The sequence below is a fragment of the Schistocerca gregaria genome, chromosome 3 (genome assembly GCF_023897955.1).
Source record: "Schistocerca gregaria isolate iqSchGreg1 chromosome 3, iqSchGreg1.2, whole genome shotgun sequence".
Classification (NCBI taxonomy): Eukaryota; Metazoa; Arthropoda; class Insecta; order Orthoptera; family Acrididae; genus Schistocerca; species Schistocerca gregaria.
The window spans coordinates 583046328-583054589 of record NC_064922.1 but is presented as its reverse complement, the minus strand read 5'-3'; the positions used below and the strand labels follow the sequence as shown (position 1 = coordinate 583054589).

The window sequence follows — 8262 nt, the reverse complement described above, 5'->3', positions numbered from 1 at the left end:
CCACTGTCCTGCTGTCTTAAGCAACCAATGCCTGTCATGGTTTCCCATTTGGGCGCCTTAACTCGGCGTTTGGTGCATCCCACTGCGCCAGTTATGCTTACCAAAAGTGGCCCACTTGGCACACCAATCCGAATCGTTTCCTCATGGCTTCAGCATATCAAGCAAGCTGGAGATCTCACCCATTTAAAGTTTGAGAACAGGTTGAGGTCGTTTCGGCCCAAAGGCTTCTAATCATTCGCTTTACCGGATGAGACTCATACGAGTGCTAGCTATCCTGAGGGAAACATCTAGGTGCGTCTCACCTCGCAATGAGGACGAGATGCCCCGGGAGTGCGGAGGCTGCCGCCCCGTCAAGGGCGGGGAAGCCCAATCGTCCCTTGGCCTACGCAAGGCGAGACTTTCACTTTCATTATGCCTTTAGGTTTCGTACAGCCCAATGACTCGGGCACATGTTAGACTCCTTGTTTCAACACAGGTCGTGAAATTGTTCAAAGCTGAAGCGCCGCTGACAGGAGCGATTATTTCGCCTGAGAGCATCACGAGCCAGCGCAGGTCCGAGGCCGGGCCAGGTAAGTCCGTCATCTGGGAAGAACCGCATGGGCTTGCCAGGAGCCTGAGGGCCCAAAGGGGCAAATCGACTCCTCCAGATACACCGCCGAACAGCCAGCCAGGACACCAGGGCTCTGCCCAACAGACGCGAACCGCAGACCATGGAAGGACAGGCTGTGCACCCAGGCCGTAGGCCGGCACCCAGCAGGTCATGACGTCCTGCTAGGGGAGATGTGTGGCCCACCACAAACCAGAATGGCTCCAACCACTGTAAAGTGGAAAGGCAACTGGTTCAAAAATGGTTCAAATGGCTCTGAGCACTATGGGACTTAACATCTATGGTCATCAGTCCCCTAGTACTTAGAACTACTTAAACATAACTAACCTAAGGACATCACACAACACCCAGTCATCACGAGGCAGAGAAGAAAAGCAACTGGACATGACCCCACTGAGGATTGCTCCGTGCGGCCGGCCGCCCCTTCTGCTGAGGGCGGGAGCCAGTGGCCGGATGGGTGTGAATCTCACCCATTCGACCTTCTGGACTTCTCATGTATAACCCAGAACGGTTTCACGTACTTTTGAACTCTCTCTTCAAAGTTCTTTTCAACTTTCCCTCACCGTACTTCTTCGCTATCGGTCTCGTGGTCATATTTAGTGTCAGATGGCGTTTATCACCCACTTGGAGATGCACTCTCAAGCAACCCGACTAGAAGAAGAGGTCCCACCAATGCTCGCACTAGCTGCTATAGGCCTGGCATCCTCTACGGCTGTGGCCTCATTCAAGTTGGGCTCGGCGCGAGTCGTCGTGTAGTGGACCCTCCCAAACATGACATGCCATGACAGGTTGTAGCCTGCAGGGATCGGTGCTGAACTCTTCCCTCTTCGCTCGCCGCTACTAGGGGAATTCTTGTTAGTTTCTTTTCCTCCGCTTAGTAATATGCTTAAATTCAGCGGGTAGTCTCGCCTACTCTGAGGACGTTGTTCGAGGTGTCGCACGCCACACCGCCAGCTGGTTGTGCACGTTACCGAGACAGTACTGGTATGCGAACCGCCAACGACGGGCGCGCATCGCACGTTTAAGGATACGCGGCTTGCCTCCTAGTCAGCCACGACACTCCCAGGTCTCCGAAGCGCGGCAAACGCCGGGCGCTTGAGTATACATATCCAACCCTCAGCCAGACGTGGCCCGGGAACGGAATCCATGGATCACAAAATGCGTTCGAAACGTCGATGTTCATGTGTCTTGCACTTCACATGTCGACGCGCAATTTGCTGCGTTCTTCATCGACCGACGAGCCGAGTGATCCACCATCCTGGGTGATCTTTTTTAGTTTCCACTCTGTTTTTCAAAGCAGTTGCATAGGCGGGACTGAGGAATTTGCCAGGCGCTGTTCCATTGTTTTGTCCAACGGCCTCACGGCCGATGGGCGTTTTACGGCTCCACACCAGAGCGGACAGGCACTAGGGCGATTTAATTCAAAACCGGCGCTGAGCGCCTGGTGGCCCAGGCCTACCGCTCCAGAGCTTCAGCGCTCGTACCACACGACATTTCCGTTAGTTTTGAGAAGGACGTGTGGTTCTGCACGCTTGCACAGCTTCTGCAAACCGTACAGGTATCGTGTTGCACAATACGACACAAACATGGAAAGACATGCAATCTAGTCAGTAGTGATCCTTCTGCAGGTTCACCTATGGAAACCTCGTTACGACTTTACTACTTCTATATGATCAAATTTGGTCATCTTTCCGGTACCATCGGCAACGACAGAGTCGATGCTGCATACGAGTCCAAAGACCTCGCTAAATCATTCAATCGGTAGTAGCGACGGGCGGTGTGTACAAAGGGCACGGACGTAATCAAGGCGAGCTTATGACTCGCGCTTACTGGGAATTCCTAATTCATGGGGAACAATTGCAAGCCCCAATCCCTAGCACGAAGGAGGTTCAGCGGGTTACCCCGACCTTTCGGCCTAGGAAGACACGCTGATTTCTTCAGTGTAGCGCGCGTGCGGCCCAGAACATCTAAGGGCATCACAGACCTGTTATTGCTCAATCTCGTGCGGCTAGAAGCCGCCTGTCCCTCTAAGAAGAAAAGTAATCGCTGACAGCAGGAAGGATGTCACACGACTAGTTAGCAGGCTAGAGTCTCATTCGTTATCGGAATTAACCAGACAAATCGCTCCACCAACTAAGAACAGCCATGAACCACCACCCAACGAATCAAGAAAAAGCTATCAATCTGCCAGTCGTTCCAGTGTCCGGGCCTGGTGAGGTTTCCCATGCTGAGTCAAATTAAGCCGCAAGCTCCATTCCTGGTGGTGCCCTTCCGTCAATTCCTTTAAGTTCAGCTTTGCAGTCATACTTCCCCCGGATCTCAAAAGCTTTGGTTTCGCGAAGGCTGCCCGCCGAGTCATTGGAGGAACTGCAGCGGATCGCTGGCTGGCATCGTTTATGGTTAGAATTAGGGCGTTATCTGATCGCCTTCGAACCTCTAACTATCGTTCTTGATTATTGAAAACATACTTGGCAAATGCATTCGCTTCTGTTCGTCTTGTGACGATCCAAGAATTTCGCCTCTTACGTCACAATATGAATGCCCCCACCAGTCCCTATTAATCATTAACTCGGGTTCCGAAAACCAACAAAATAGAACCGAGGACCTATTCCATCATTCCATGCAAACAATATTCAGGCGGGCTTGCCAGCTCTAAGCACTCTAATTTGTTCAAAGCAAACGTGCCGGCCCACCGAGATACTCAACAAAGAGCACCCTGGTAGTATTTCAGCAGGGTACACCTTGGGATGCACGAGCATGCAAGAGGCAGTCGCACGCCTTTGGCTCGCCCCACCGGCTGGACGTCCCACAATACATGCCAGTTAGACACAGATGGGAGGTGAACCACCAACATGGTACACTAATCTATCTACGCGTTTTTTAACCGCAACAACTTTAATATTGGAGCTGGAATTACCGCGGCTGCTGGCACCAGACTTACCCTCCAAAAGATATCATTAAAGGATTTAAAGTGTACTAATTCCGATTATGGGGCCTCAGTTGAGTCCCGTATCGTTATTTTTCGTCACTACCTCCCCGTGCCGGAAGTGGGTAATTTGCGCGCCCGCTTCTTTCCTTGGATGTGGTAACCGTCTCTGAGGCTCCCTCTCCGGAATAGAACCCTGATTCCCCGTTATCCATTACAACCATATTAGGCCCAGAACATACCGTCGACAGTTGATAAGGCAGACATTTGAAAGATGCATCACCGGTACGAGGACCGTGCAATCGGCCCGGCGTTATTCAGAGTCAACAAGGAAAACGGACCTGACGAGCCAACCAAATGGCTTTGATCTAATAAAAGCATCTCTTCCGTCTCTAGTCGGGAAGGTGTTAAAGAAAAAAATCTTTATTAATAACATCTATAATATTTATACAAAATCAACCCACCACCTTAGTGATTAGTGGGTCGTAATATTACTACAGTGTTATATATTTCAGCAGCTATTATTATTGTTATTACAATGATACACTATTTATTATTATGAGCTACAGACAGCGTTACAGTACAGGTTAATAGGCAGACTACAGTTATTAATCTATACGCTACTAGCTAATTGTTAGTTTTCCTACCTACTTGTTAATTCCTAACTGCCTGCAGCGTTACAGGTGTGTCAGCCTAGATATAAACCTACTTAAAGGACCTGCTCATCGAGCTAATCCCAATGAGCGTGCCCCTGACACTGGGCAGACCAAAATTGCTTGTCGCTGTAGGTTCCTAACTTTATATCTGTGTCTAATGCTACAACTACTGTACTAACCTACGTCAATTCCGGTGCTATTTTGGTCTGAGATTAGTGTACCCTAGTCCTGCACGTGGCGGATTGCAACTAAAAGTCGACCTGTCCACGCACTGGTGGTACAGGATCAGGGTAATAGGACGTGTTCAGTGTTTGTCTCCAGTCATGAAAGTCCCTCAAGTATGCTGTCAGTACTTTCGGTGATACTTCATTCTGCTACATCGTCGAAAAGGGGGCACTAGTAAACCACACGGTCGGGAGTGCCCTCCGAAGCGCCACAGTCACACTCAGATGTATCCTATTTCCCAAACCGGCATAGGTATGTCGGGTAGGGCCCATGACCAGTGAGAAAGTGTATTAGACCCAGTGTTGGCTCGAAATACCTCATGCCTACACTTTCTTTAACATTTAGCAGGAATCCAAAGGTTCTTCTGCCAGATTCATCCGTTTCCCAAGATTCTTGCCATAAGTCCTCACCCTTTCTTCGCATTTCTCCCTTGTCCCTCACCAGAGCTCCCAGGATATTCTTTATTTTCATGTTGTTCCCCTTCTTAACCCAATACCATGCTGCTTGTTTTCGTATTTTTATGAGGACAGAGCCCCATTATTACTAATAGGGCACTTCCTGGGCATGTTCTGTACGCCCCTATAGATCTTAACAGCATGTTTCTTTGTACTCTTCTCACTGCCATGGCAGGCACCACCCTTGTGATCCTGTGTGCCCAGACTCCTGATCCGTTACCCACTATTGAAGTTAGTATACTATTGTGATATAGCTTGATTAGGTGTGGTGGAAGGTGAAATCGTTTGTGCCCTATGGAAATAACGTTGTTGACTACTTGTAGTGCTTTTTGGGTTACGGACTCAAAGTGCCTTCCGAAGTTCCACCTGTCATCGCTGATGACGGCCAAGTAGCGAGTCTCTCGTCGTCTTATAACTGGTGAGCCTCCATTTCTAACTGCAGGGTTCCTTACTAGCTGTCCCTTCAGCAATAAGTACGTTGATTTGGTTGGTGAAATCGACATCTTAGTATTTGTACACCACAGTTGCAATTTGGTCATAGCTCTATCTAGTTTTGGCTCGATGTCTTCGCGGCTCTGGCTGGCGACCAGCAGAAGGTGGTCATCTGCGTGGGCTGCACCTCTAGCAATTCTTCACTCTGCTGCAAACTACCTAAAAGTGATTCCATATGGATGTCCCAGAACAGGGGACCTAAGACGGAACCCTGGGGACATCCCTTAGTTACAGTTTTTCCAACTCTGCCGCTAGGGGATGATAGCCAGACCTCCCGACCTTCATAATAGCTCCTCAGGCAACCATATTAGCGACCCTGGACACTCTTTCTCCCGCAAGCAGGAGAAGAGCGAAGGCCACCACAGGTTGTCAAAGGCGCCACTGATGTCAACCATGATGCCAACCACGTACTTGTATGGGGTAGAGCTGCAGACCTCAGCCGCCAGAGCGATCACATCGGTTGCCGATCGTCCTGGCCTGAAGCCAAACCGCCTGCTGCTCATCCCACACAGCACTTGGTGTGCAGTCAGTCTGTCAGCTAGCAATTTCTTGAATAATTTCCCAAAATGTCTAGTAGGCAGATCGGTCTATAGGACTTGACATCTGCTGGGTCCTTGTTGGGTCCTTTTTCGGTGATCACTACATTTGCTACTTTCCATATTTTTGGGAATTTTTCCTATCTTAGGCACTCGTTGTATAGCTGGGTTAGTGGTGCTACCAGTTGGGGTGCCAGGAACTGCACCACCTCCGCCACCATGCCATCTGGGCTGGGGGCTTTCCCTGTTTTTAATGCTTTGATGTGGCCAGCCACCTCCTCTTCAGAGAAGGGGTAGACTGCCCTATCGTTTACTATTCTGTCAGGATCTTCATTACATAACTAGGACTGGTTTTCGGTGTCGCTAGCCACATCGTCATCAGGCAGCAGGGACCGGAGAAGGACCTCGGCAGTCTCCTGCCAGGAATCCGTCATCCCATCCCCGTGCCTGACCGTTGATAGCATCATTGGGGATCGGATGTTTTCCCTAACTAGTTTGTAGGGTACACCCCATGGGTCTAAGTCCAACTGGTGCAATACAAATCTTTCCCAACTTCGTATTCTAACTTCTTTTATTTGTTTTTGGAACTTCTCTTTTGCCTTCTGGTATTGCAGTAACCATCTTTGCTTTTCCCACCAGATGACACTGCGCTGGTAGTCCCTCCTCAGCCTTCTGACAGACTGACGTATTTCCTCCTATTCCAGTATTCCATGCACACAGTATTCAGATGGGCTTGTTCAAAGTAAACGTGCCAGCCCAACGAGACACTCAATACAGAGAACCCTGGTAGGCTTTCAATGGTGTCTGCCTCAGGACGCCCTAGCATGCAAGAGGTGGTCACACACCTTCAGCTCGCCCCACCAGCAGGACGTGCCATGATACATGCCAGTTAAACAGAGGTGAACCAACAATGTGGGACACAAATCCAACTACAAGCTTTTAACCACAACAACTTTAATATACGCTATTGGAGCTGTAATTACGGCAAGTGCTGGCACCAGACTTCTCCTCCAATAGATACTCGTTAAAGGATTTAAAGTGTACTCATTCCGACTACGGGGCCTCGGATGCGTCCCATATCATTATTTTTCATCACTACCTCCCCGTGATGGGAGTGGGTAATCTGCGCGCCTACTGCCTTCCTTGGATCTGGTAGTCGTTTCTCAGGCTCCCTCTCCAGAATCGAACCCTAATTCCATGTTACGTGTTAGAATCATGGTAGGCACAGAACCTACCATCGACAGTTGATAAGGCAGACTGGTCAAGTGGCACATACAGACCCACCATAAGAAATAAGAGGGTGGGCCATTAAAAATAAGCAGCAAGTGAAAGAATAGTGTCGCTATCTGCATCTAACATCACCGCCAACAAAGTAAACCACATCAGCCCAACACAATGTCACATACCACTCTCTACTACTAACAGCAACAGTCACACCGCTTAAGCACCAAAGTCATCCAACACATCTTCTCCTCCACACTAGACTATCGAGAGTAAAGTGACGACCATGTGACGCCCAATCAGAGGACACGTTTTCTCACGCTACCGACATGAAACATTGCTCAGGTGAGCCACCCCCATTTACACGAGTCCGCCAGAGAGGCACACATCACATTACCACCTGCCCTCCCACCACAGCACATAAAATCCGGCAGGAGAGACATACACTGCCCTGCCAGTCGCCTGCTGTGGTGATGTAATACCCTGCAGCCCAGAGCGAGCCATATTTGCGTCCTATTTTGAAATGCCTGGCATTCACCCTCACCCTCATACTTGCCCATGCCCACCCTCCTTTAACATAGCTTGTGCCCTAACCTAAACCAAGTTGTGGCCTAACCTAACTCAATTTGTGTACTAACCTAACCCAAGTTGTGCCCATACCTAACCCAAGGTGTGTCCAAACCTAACCCAAGTTGAGCCAAACGTAACCCATGTTGTGCACCAACCTAACCCAATTAGTGCCCAAGGCTAATCCCAGTTATACCCAAACCTAACCCAAGTTGTGCCCGGACTTTACCCAAGTTGTGAAACTAACCAAAGTTGTGCCCATACAGAACCAAGTTGTGTCCAAACCTAACCCAAGTTGTGCATAAACTCAACCCAAGTTGTGCCATAACCTAACCCAAGTTGTGCCCAAACCTAACCCAAGTTGTGCAAAACCTAACCCAAGATGGGAACGAACATCACCCTAGTTGTGCCCATACCTAACCCAAGGTGTGTCCAAACATAACCCAAGTTGAGCCCAAACGTAACCCATGTTGTGCACCAACCTAACCCAATTAGTGCCCAAGGCTAATCCCAGTTATACCCAAACCTAACCCAAGTTGTGCCCTGACTTTACCCAAGTTGTGAAACTAACCAAAGT

At 49.4% G+C, this 8262-nt stretch overlaps 1 pseudogene; it reads right to left on the bottom strand.

Moving 5' to 3' along the window:
- Positions 1-1717: 1717 nt before the first annotated feature.
- On the bottom strand, positions 1718-1872 carry LOC126356805 (5.8S ribosomal RNA; annotated as a pseudogene).
- Positions 1873-8262: the final 6390 nt, after the last annotated feature.